Here is a 12,355-nt window from a genome sequence, read left to right on the forward strand (position 1 = left end):
AGTTAGACATTCTTGGGACTCCAGAGACTTACTTGAAACTGGACACAGGACGCTGCTGGATGGACCCACCAGGAACCACTGTGGACTGCTGCTGCTGTGCTGACCTGTGACCTGCCTGGTCACTAGGAGGAACTGCCACCACCTGCCACCATCTGCATCCCTTCTGCTGGCCTGTTGTTGGGGCCTGCTAGCCCTGTGCTACCTTCCCTTCTGTCTCCAGGGGCAAGGTGCTTTGGCCCCCTGACTCCTGTAACTATCCAGAGCACGAGGAGTGCTCCAGCTTCATTGTTTTGGGGCCATACGCTGAGGGCAGCGCTTAGGACAGTGCTTTATTTTATAGCTCACCCCCCCCAGCGCTGGAGATCACTTTTGGTTTTATTTAAACAAGCGCCTTGAGAGCGCTACACAATCCTCACCGCTGCAACCCGGGTATCTACTGTTTCGCAAAGCAAGGCTGAAGCGCACCGTATTCGGTGCCCCTGGGGCACAAGAAGGCGAATGTCGGCGTCACTGTGTGCCGGTCAGTGCCCCATGGGTCCAGGAGAGCATTAACGTTGCCCCCGGGGCACGAGCAGGAACTGCTCCTGAAGCTCACAGAGGCAGCCTGGGAATCCAGAGGAGCACTCGTGCCCCAGCTCGAGTGAGCACGAGTGTCCAAGTGAGAGGAGGAGGGGACAGCCGCCCAGAAAAAGGGAAACCTCATCGGAGGTCCCTCTCCCTTCCCGGGCTGTCCCAGGACCACTATGCGGAAACCTTGCATCCGGACGCATATCCCCTCCCTGAGACATGGGAGGCAGCGTGAGCCTCTGCTTCTTCCCCACCAGGAGGCGTGGACGCCTCGGCTGAGGGTGAATGCCACAGAAGTCGTGCGATTCCCCCCAGTATTCGTTGCCATACATCACCACGTCACCGGTCCCTGACCAAGGGAATGCAGGAGTCCCCGGAGTGGGACAGGTGTCCCTAGTTCTGGGACACGAGTGATGGAAGTGATCCCCTGGCAGGGGCAGCCAGGTTAGTGACTACTAGTTTGCAGTTCGGTTAATAAGCATTGTAGGTGCATGTAAGAGAACGTCTTTTTCAGAGTTAGGATAATATGAGCCTTTATGATGGGGCGTTTATACTAACCTGTTTTTTACTGCTCATGACTTGCTGTATGCTTACTAATGTTCCTGATATGGGCATTTATGATATTTCTATGACAAGAGCATTGGTGTAGTAATGTGATTCCTGACTACTGCTTATGTTGCAGAATACTAAGTAATCTGTGTGTTATATGTGACTACTGCTGGTTCTGCAGAGTAACTAATGTGTAACGTTCTGACAACTGCTAAGGTAGGAGGGTATTTCTGACATGTAATGTTTGGTCTAATTATGTTTTGTGCCATGCAGTTTCTTTTTACATAACTAGGTGTTGCGTTTACTTTGTGGAGTATATATTGCGTCACATGTGTTGTGTGCTGTGCAAACACTTTACACATTGCCTCCAGGTTCAGCCTGACTGCTCATGCCAAGCAACCAAGAAGGTGAGCAGGTGTTAACTTGGACATGTAACTCCCTTGCCCGGACTAGAGTGGGTGGGTTCTGCCCAGCTTAGGTGCATACCCTAGCCAACCAGAAACCCAATTTCTAACAGAATACCTTCTAGCAAGGCAAGGGTTTCTAATCAATAATCAAAAGTCTTCTTTAGTTCCTTCACAATGTCTGGAAGGTCTAGACACCTCTCGTTGATTCCTCAGATCCTTCAGCAACAATAAATGTTTCTAATAAAGACATTTTCTAATAAAGAAAGAAATATGTCACACCTTGTCTCTTCCCCTGTGTTCCCTTAGATCTCTAGCTCAGCTAGTGGGTCTACTTTTTTCCTCCATTCAAGCCATTTTTGCCAGTCCTCTACATTACAGGGCCCTACAGAGACTAAAGATTTGCCATCTGTGCAAAGATATAGTTTATTCAGACCCAGAGATGAACTCCTCTGCTGGCTGAGTCACTTAGACGCTTAGAACGGGAAAACAATTTTCTGTGATGCCTCAGATCTTGTTTTAGAGTCAGGTGCAAGTCGGACAGCATGGGGTGCAAGATGGGGTCAACTATTGACTGGAGGTACATGGTCTCTTCAGGAGTCGTCATGCACATCAATTGTTTAGAGATGCTTGCAGGTTCCTTTGCCATCCGATCCTTTATAAAAGACAACAAAATGCACAGTTCTTTAGCAGATGGACAATCTGTCAATGGTCAAGTACATAAACCGTCTTAGAGATACAAGGTCTAAACCTATTTCTTGCAATGAAGCTTTGGGAATTTTGACTCAAAGGAACATTTCTGTCAAAATAGAAAATCTTCTGGGCAAATTGAATGTGGTGGCCAACTGGTTATCCAGACATCTTCACAATCCATTTGATTGGAGACTTCATCCTTCAGTGTTCAATTGTCTTTCTTTGATCTTCGGCACCATGTCAATAGATCTATTTGCTTCTCGTCTCAACTCCCAAATCCCTTTCTTCTTCAGTTGGAGACCAGATCCCTTAGCCATCATTACAGATGCACTCCTTCAGTCATGGTCTCAGTTCTTCTTTTATGCCTTACCCCATTTTCCTTTTCATTGCTTGAACCCTCACACAAGTCCACAGACAACAGACATCCTTGGTTCTAATCATCCCCAATTTGCAGTCTCATCCTTGGTTTCCAACACTATTGGAACTTTCTCCGCAACCTTCAGTATTGACTCCTCCCTTTCCTGATTTGCTTCTCAACCCTCAGGGTCTTCATCACAATCTTACTCTAGAGGGCTCCCTGTCCGTCACAGAATAGAGGACATTGGGGCTTCCTGGAGAACCCCAGGAATTTCAGAACAGGCTGTCCAGTTCATCCAACAATCCTGGGCCCTGGGCGCAGCAAAAGTATATAAATCAGCCTGGTTGGTCTTCGGTAGCTGGTGTTTGGACAGGGATTCAGATCCCCTTTCAGTGAATGGGATTTTGTTAGGTAATTTTCTAGCATCTTTGGCTTCACAAGGAAAAGCCTATTGTAACGTTAACACCTACAGATCAGCAAATTTCTGAAGAACATGTCAGATTGGATGAAAAGCTGATTGGTGAACAACCCCTGGTTTTCAGCCAATTAAGGGAGTACTTTTTGCTCAACCCCCATTCCAAGGTATAATACCAGGTTGGATGTTAATTTGGTGTTAGGCTTGTTTATGTCATGGCCAGACAATGCTGATTTATCCCTCAAATATTTAGCTGCAAAACTGGCTATGTCTTTGTATTTGTTTTTTTCAGGTTACTAGACATACCAAAACAAATTAAATCTCAGTCCATTATCATTTTTTTCTACTCTCAACCTAAGTTATGTGTTGGTAATTGTTGTTTCACGAACCGCAGATCTCAGATGCTCTTCTATTTCCCAACTCTTTATTTCCTTCTAGAAGCCCCAAATGCCTGTGTCTGCTCCTACCTTGACCCGTTGGGTTAGATAGGTCATGTGCTTGGCTGGCATTTTCACTGATTTCTTTGGCACCCATTCAGCCAGAGTGGTTATGACCTCGAGGGCTTTCAGGGTGGGGGAGAGTTTACATGATGTTCTCTGATCTGCAAATTGGTCAATTAATAAGTTTAGAACTTTTTATTGTAAACCAAATGCTCATCCGTCTGACTCTGTTATATCATTGCTTTGAACATGCATAATATGAGTATCTGGTCTTGTAATAAAATTGAGACTTTCCTAGTCTTGGTGTCTGAAAGACTAGATTTTATTAAAGACATGGAGGTGAGTATTAACCCTCCCTGGTTTCCTTTGTCTGCAGTCTCAGTGCCTTCAACAAATTCTGCTGCATCCACCTAACTCGCCTGGTGCATCACCTCCTCTGGAATCCTCCTTATGGATTTTCCTCCCTACTTCAACATTTCCAGACATCACTACTCCTTCCCTTATGGACATCTTCAAGGATTTGGTAAATGTGATATTAATGTTCTGTTCAGTTATAATTTTGTCTTCTGGACCTCATGTTCATTGACTCTCGCAAGAAAAGAGGGCTTGTTGCTCTCAGTCAAGATAGTTATTATTGTACTCGGTCTTATTGGTTATACTATTGTGATGTAATGTAGTTGTTTTTCCCAGGGTTTTCTAGGTAATGAAGTTTTTTCTTTTAGCTGCCATGTTTATTAAAGCAAGAAAAGAATGCATAATACTCTCCTCCGTATCTTTAATCATATCTAGCTATTTAGACACCAAGGCCAGGAAAATCTCAAATTTTGTCCACTGTTAGAAATGGGGTCCCTGATTGGCATTCAGATTGCATTCTGTCCCATCAGGGACCGTCATTCTAGTCAGAGCAATGGAGATACACACTTAAGGTAACCCCTACCCTCCCCCTTAGTAGATTGGCACAAGCAGTCAGGCTTATCTCAAAGGCAATTTGTAAAGTATCTGAACCAACACACACAGTAATACAGTGAAAACACTACAAAATGGACAACACACCAGTTTAGAAAAATAGGCTATATTTATCTAAACTAAACACGACAAAAACGACAAACATCCAACATACACAAGTCAAGATATGAATTTTTTAAATAAAGAGTCTTACTCCATAGAAAACAATGGAAATGTTGTTGTTACACAAAGTATCTGTCTTGCATCAACATTAGAGCTGCAAAATTAGAGTTTTTCCTCTCCCACAAGAGGGCGATGCGTCGATTTCCTGACGGGGCACCTCGGATCCACACAGGTTCATGATGATTTTAATGCCCAGTGATGATGCGTAAGTAATCTGGTCACACGGTGTTGGAAAACTGCCCTGTGTGGGTTTGCGCCATTATCAGAAGCCGCAAGCGGGTGTTGCGATGTTTCTCCAGCAGCAATGCAGGTGATGCATCGATTTCCCAGCCGCGTTGCAGGTGATTTCAGCCACGAAGCAGGTGGTGCGTCATTTTTACTGCCGTGTTACAGATGGTGCGTCAAAATATTACCCACATGGCGTCCTATGCGTGGATTTCAGTCCTTGTTCTACCAGCTTCACCTCTCAAGGGCCCAGGGACTGGATAGGGCACCACTTGACAGGGTAGGAGTCTCAGAAGAGAGCTCAGGTGCTGGCAGAGGAAGTCTTTGATGGCCCTGAGACTTCAAAACAGGAGGCAAGCTCAGTCCATGCCCTTGGAGATTCTTCACAAGCAGGAATAAACCACAAAGTCCAGTCTTTGTCCTCTTTCAGGCAGAATCAGCAACTGCAGGCCAACCCAGCAAATCACAGACAGAGGCAAAGGGGGAGTACTCCTCCTCCAACTCTTCTCCTTGGCAGAGGATCGTCTTGGTTCCAGAAGTAATCTACAAATCTGGGGTTTTGGGTCCATTACTTATACCCCTTTCTGTCTTTGAAGTAGGCAAACTTCAAAGGAAAGTATCTGTTGTTCACAAGATCCTGCCTTGCCCAGGCCTAGCTCCAGACACACACCGGAGGTTTGGAGACTGCATTGTTAGAGGGCAGACACAGCCCATTCAGGTGTAAGAGACCATTCCTCCCTTCACTCCAGCTCAGATGGCTCATCAGGATATGCAAGCTACACCCTAGCTCCCTTTGTGTCACTGCCTTGAGGGGAGTCACAAACAGCCCAACTGTCAGTCTGACGCAGACATGGAATACACAAGCAAGCAGAGTCACACAATGGTTTATGCAAGAAAATGCTCATTTTCTAAAAGTGGCATTTTCAAACTGGCAATTTAAAAACCAACTTTACTCAAAGATGTATTTTAAAATTGTGAGTTCAGAGACACAAAACTCCATATTCCCCTCTGCTCTCAAAGGGAAACTGCACTTGAAAGATATTTAAAGGCAGCCCCTTATTAACCTATGGGAGAGATAGGCCTTGCAACAGTGAAAACCGAATTTGGCAGCATTCACTGATAGGACATGTAAAACACATCAGTACATGTCCCACCTTTAACATACACTGCACCATGCCCAATGGGCTACCTAGGGCCTACTTTTGGGGAGCCATATATTTATAAAAAGGGAAGGTTAGGGCCTAGAAAGTGGGTACACTAGCCAGGTTGGATTGGCCGCTTAAAACTGCACACACAGAAACTGCAGTGGCAGGTCTCAACCATGTTTACAGGGTTACTCATGTGGGTAGCAAAACCAGTGCTGCAGGCCCACTAGTAGCATTTGTTTTACAGGCCCTGGGCACCTCTATTGCACTTGACTATGGACTTACTAGTAAATCAAATGTGCAAAACATGAAAAAGCCAATTACAAATACATTTTACACAAGGAGCACTTGCACTTTAGCACTGGTCAGCAGTGGTAAAGTGCTCGGAGTACCAAAAACAGCAAAACAGAGTCCAGCACACCGTCCAAACATGAGAAGCAGAGGCAGAAAAGACAGGGGAGACCACGCCAAGGATGCCAGGTCTAAAATCCACATTACCTTACAAAGGGAAGCATGAAGTTGGGATTGCACAGAAGCATTTGTTGTCTGGTAAATGGGGTGGGAGTATGCCACTAAAATAAAAGCCTTCTAAATAAGTTAACAATATGAAGACACCACTAAAAAGAATGTCTGATGGATACAACTACCTGTGGATTCCTCACTAATTGAATTTTCCCCATGCGCCAGCTTCTGACGGAAATTTTCTTCCTAGCTTCTGCACGTCGACGAGGACGTCACAATTGCCCACGCGACGCCGTCTGACGTCATACAGGCAATAAGAGGTCCTCGCCGGCGTACTGACGTCAGTTCCCTTTTTTCCGTGCCTTCAAGCGACAGTTATTCTTCGAGGGAGCAACGGTTTCTACTCTGCGTAGTTACAGTTACAGTTTCTTTTTTCGAGATGTCTCAGCGAAAGTCGGGCTTTAAGCCCTGCAGGAAGTGCGGTGGCAAGATGTCGGTGACAGACCCACATGTGGATTGCTTGTGGTGTCTGAGCTCCGACCATGACGTGGAGAAATGTGATTCCTGTCAACGCATGAATCCTAAGGCGTTGAAGGAACGGGAGGCGAAGCTGTTTTTGGCAGAGTCCAAAAAGAAGGAGAAGCGGCATCGGCGCAGGTCATCATCGCCTAAGTCTCACCGGCGTCACCGTGACTCCCGGCGCCGTTGTGAATCTCGCCGCGGTCGAGTAGAGAGCGTTCACGCTCGAGGTCGCCTTCGGTTCAGCACCGAAAGACATGGGAGGTTAGTCCCACCATCAGTCCTCAGCCGCAGACGCCTCCCGCATCACCGACTTCACCTACGACTCCACCATCTGTCTTCGAGGTACCTCAGCAGGAACAGGAGTTCTCACCTGCTTCAGAGACACCGGGGCCGGCGCCGTTATCACCTCGAGCTCAGGCTCCGCAGTATCCGGCTTTCCCGGCTCCAGGTGCTGATAGTTCTGCATTTGTAAATGCAACGTTTGCCATTTTTCAGCAGATGGCTCCAGGTGGTGGACCGGCTGGTCCTTCGGGGCCATTGGCCTTTAATATGGGTGCTCCGGCTCCTTTACGTCCGGCACCTTTCATGCCCTTCCTTCCTATGGGTTCTTCACCTGCACATCCTTTACCTCGGTCGGCGCCGAAGAAGACCACTGCGCCGATGGATCCGGCGTCGGATGGATCGGCGTCAGGCATCGACGTCGGCGGACGCCCTGTCGACGCCAAGGATCGAGGCCAGGCTTCATTCAAGGAGGCTAGCTCTTCGCCTCATTGAAGAACAGGAATATCGAAAGCAGGCCTTGGAGGAGGGGGAGTTTCAAGAACCTCTTGGAGATCTCCAGGGTTTGGATACGGCAAGTGGCTTAGACACTTCTCCAGAGTGGGACTTAACATCTCCTGGAGAATATACAGAGGAGGCTGCTTCTTTCCACTCTGTTATAAGGAAAGCAGCAGACTTTTTGGACCTTCCTCTTCCAGTGGCTGAATCAAAACCCAACTTATTAACGGAGGTGCTACATCCGGCTTCAGCAGTTGCAGAGCCACTGCTGCCATTTAATGAGGCTCTCCTGGATCCGTTTCTAGAGATCTGGAAAAAGCCAGTTTCATCTACGGCTGTTAATAGGACAGTGGCACGCAGGTATCGCGTGGCTCCTGCGGATCCGAGCTTTTTGTCGAGGCACCCAACTCCAGAAAGCCTGGTTGTACAAGCTTCATGTTCATCTCGCACTGCTCCAGGTTCTTTTCCGGGTGTGCCTTCGGACAGGGACTCTAAAAAGATGGACCAGTCTTCCAAGAAGGCATTTTCATCTTGTAGTATGGCTCTCAAGTCCACCAATGCCACATGCATTTTGGGCAGGTACGTCTACGCCCTTATGGAGGAGATCAAGTCGTCTCATTCGGAAGTGCCTCAGGAGGTGTTGAACCTTGTTTCTGATGCTCAGGCTGAGGCGACCCAAGTAATCCAGTCAGGGCTGGACACGACTGATTCTGTGGCCAGAGCTATGGGCATTACTGTTGCTTCGAGGACACAGGCCTGGCTTCGTTCTTCTGGGTTTTCATCCGATGTTCAGTCAGCCCTGCTGGATCTTCCCTTTGATGGGGATAAACTTTTTGGATCAAAGGCAGACTCTGCCCTTGAAAGATTTAAAGAGAGGAGAGATACAGCAAAATCTTTAGGCTTGCAGGCCTCCTCTTCTGCTTCTTCTAGGTTGTTCAGAAGATTTAGGGGCTTTGGTTGTGGCTCCTCCTCCTCCTTTCGGGGCAGATTTCAGCAGCAGGCTGCCACTGCCCTCCCCTATAGATCATACAGGGGGAGGGGTAGGGTCCGAACCAGAGGAGCCACCCAGAAGCACTCTTACTCTTCCTCTTACTCTGGAGGGGTGCAGCATGGGAAGCAGCCTTAGTCATCCACCAATTCCTTTGCATACCACGCCTGTAGGGGGAGGTCAATGAACTTTATCCACATGTGGGAGGCAATAGCATGGGTCACCAGCATTGTGGGGAAAGGCTATGCCATTCCCTTTCGGGAGTTTCCACCCCCCATCCCGCCCGTCCTTCCTTCTGTTCAGAAGAACATCTCCTGTTACTAGAACAGGAAGTTCTAGTCCTCCTTTCAAAGGGTGCAGTAGAGTTGGTTCCAGAGCAGGAAAGGGGTCAGGGTTGTTATTCAAGATACTTCCTGATCCCCAAGAAGGATGGTCGGTTGAGACCAATCTTGGACCTGAGAATTTTGAATTGGTTCCTCAAACAGGAAAAGTTCAAGATGCTGACACTAGCTCAGGTGCTTTTGGCGTTGAACGAAGGAGATTGGATGGTGTCTGTCGACTTGCAGGATGCTTACTTTCATATCCCGATACTCAAGTCGCAAAGGAAGTATCTCCGGTTTGTGGTGGGATCGCAGCACTATCAGTTTGCGGTCCTTTCGTTTGGTCTTACTTCAGCACCTCGAGTCTTCACGAAGGTGATGGTGGTGGTTGCAGCAGAGCTCAGAAGGAAGGGGATAGCGGTATTTCCTTACCTAGACGATTGGTTGATCAAAGCCAAGTCTCCGTAGCTCGTGCTGCGTCACCTGCAGTCGACAACCCAGTTGTTGTTCGATCTGGGTTTTTCAGTGAACGTGCCCAAATCTCACCTGGAGCCCTCTCAGCGTCTCCTGTTCTTAGGGGCACTACTGGACACAACATTGAATCGTGCCTTCCCTCCGCTTCAGCGGATTCAGGACATTCAGGCGTTGGTTCCAATGTTTCAAAGTGGAGCGGTCATTCCAGTCCTCAAGGTCCTTCGTCTGCTCGGTCTGTTCGCTTTTTGCATTCTGTTGGTCACTCATGCTCGCTGGCACATGAGGGCTCTTCAGTGGTGCCTCCAAAAGCAGTGGTCTCAGCACAAAGGGGATCTCGAGGGATCAGTAAAGATTTCCAGGGACGCTGCAGTGGATCTTCGATGGTGGACTGCGGACGGCAACCTTTCCCAAGGAAGGCCGTTCTCGCTGCCTCCTTCGGTGGCCACCGTGATAACGGATGCTTCCACTCTAGGGTGGGGAGCTCATCTGGGGGACCTGGAGGTCAAAGGTCATTGGTCTCCAGTGGAACAGATGTTTCACATAAATCTGTTGGAATTGGGGGCAATACGTCTGGCTCTCAAAGCCTTCCTCCCTTCCCTTTGCGGTCAGTCAGTTCAAGTCCTGACGGACAACACTACCGCGATGTGGTACATCAACAAGCAGGGGGGAGTAGGGTCGTACCTTCTCTGCAGAGAAGCTCTGCGGCTATGGTCCTGGGCAAGGGACCATCGGATTTGCTTTGTAGCAAACCATCTGGCCGGAGTCTTGAACGTGCGTGCGGACAGTCTCAGTCGACACTTCTCGACCGATCACGAGTGGCGTCTTCATCCAGATCTAGCCCTGCATATCTTCCAGATGTGGGGATTCCCTCAGGTAGATCTTTTTGCCACTCGGGAGAACACGCACTGCCCGTCGTTCTGCAGCCTACAGTATCCGGTGCAAGGAACGTTGGGGGACGTGTTTCAGATGTCCTGGTGTGACCAGTTGCTTTACGCGTTTCCCCCCATACCTTTGATTCCTCGGGTTCTGAGGAAAATTCGCCAAGACCGGGCCCAAGTCATCTTAATAGCTCCGGATTGACCAAGGAGGGTATGGTATTCAGATCCTCTCCAACTCTCTCTGTGCCCCCCGCTCTGTCTCCCTCACAGGGCAGACCTCCTCTCGCAATCGCAGGGGCAGGTTTTACACCCCCACCTCCAGAGCCTGCACCTTCATGCCTGGAGATTGAACGAGGCAACCTGAGTTCCTTTTCTCTCCCACCTGAGGTAGTGGATGTTATTTTATCGGCCAGGCGACACTCCACTAAATCTATCTACGCTAGCAGGTGGGCTAAATTTGTGAATTGGTGTGGAGAGAAGCAAATTGATCCCTTACGTGCCCACTTATCGGATATCTTGTTTTTTGCGTTGTCCCTGGCACAGAGGGGTTGTGCAGTTGCGACAGTTAAGGGCTACTTATCGGCTCTGTCAGCCTTTCTGTGTCTGCCTGATCAGCCTTCTTTATTTAAATCTCCTTTAGTATTGAGGTTTTTAAAAGGCCTCACTAATAGGTATCCTCCCACTCCTTTCATTATGCCTCAGTGGGATTTGAACCTAGTTTTAACGTTTCTTATGGGCTCACCGTTTGAGCCAATGCATTCTTGCCCCTTGAGGCTATTGGTTCTAAAAACTGTTTTCCTTCTTGCTATTACTTCAGCTAGAAGAGTGAGTGAGCTGTAGGCTCTTTCTGTTAAGCCCCCGTATACATCCTTCTATGGGGATAAAGGTGGTGTTGAGGACCAAGACTGCTTTCTTGCCGAAGGTTGTTTCACCCTTCCATATGGGTCAGTCTATTACACTCTCCTCTTTTTATCCTCCTCCTCATCCTTCGAAAGAGGAAGAAAGACTGCATCGTTTGGACCTGAGAAGTGCACTGAGCTTCTTCGTCGACAGAACGCAGGAGTTTGGATTGGAAGATCAACTCTTCATCGGGTACGTGGGAAAGAGGAGAGGAAGGGCAGTCCACAAGAGAACACTCTCCAGGTGGGTCATTCTTTGCATTAAGGTGTGCTACTCTCTGGCAAAGAAGGAAACCCCTGATGGAATAAGAGCTCATTCCACCAGAGCTAAGTCGGCCTCTTCGGCCTTGGCTAGGGGTGTTCCTGTGGTTGACATCTGCAAGGCCGCAACTTGGTCATCCCTCCACACTTTTGCGAAACATTATTGCTTGGATTCGGAGGTTAGGAGGGATGGCCATTTTGCACGGTAGGTGCTGCAGGATTTCTTGGTTTGACCATTCAGGCACCCTCCACCGAGTGCGGTACTGCTTTGGGACTCTATTCAATGAGTGAGGAATCCACAGGTAGTTGTATCCATCAGAAGAACGAGTTACTTACCTTCGGTAACGCCTTTTCTGGTGGATACACTAGCTACCTGTGGATTCCTCACGGTCCCACCCGCCTCCCCGTTGCCTGTCTGGTCTTACCAAGTTATCCTTGGGTGAGCTCCTGTTGGTAATATGTTGTTATTATATGTATATGTGTATATATATATATATATATATATATATATATATATATATATATATATATATATTAAAGAGAAAAAATAAGAAAAAAATAAGAGATTCGTGATGATGTAACTATATATAGTTTTTTATGTATATATTTTTGCGTATTTACATATTTATTCTGATGTTTTCTCTATTTGGTTTAATTAAATGTTATGATATAAGATTTTATTTGAGGCATTTGTTTCAATAATATATATATTTTGTTAGTATTTGCCTGTTGGTACTGACGTCAGCACGCCGGCGAGGACCTCTTATTGCCTGTATGACGTCAGATGGTGTCGCGTGGGCAATTGTGACTTCCTCGTCGTTGTGCAGAAGCTAGGAAGAAAATTTCCGTC

The 12,355-nt window shown here is 47.6% G+C and overlaps 1 protein-coding gene across 2 annotated transcripts in view; it reads right to left on the reverse strand.

Moving 5' to 3' along the window:
- Nucleotides 1-12,355, reverse strand: part of CFAP221 (cilia and flagella associated protein 221) — an 827,291-nt gene that overhangs the window by 113,811 nt on the left and 701,125 nt on the right. The gene's annotated exons all lie outside the window — the stretch shown is intronic.

Source organism: Pleurodeles waltl, chromosome 3_1, assembly GCF_031143425.1.
Source record: "Pleurodeles waltl isolate 20211129_DDA chromosome 3_1, aPleWal1.hap1.20221129, whole genome shotgun sequence".
In the NCBI taxonomy this organism is placed as follows: Eukaryota; Metazoa; Chordata; class Amphibia; order Caudata; family Salamandridae; genus Pleurodeles; species Pleurodeles waltl.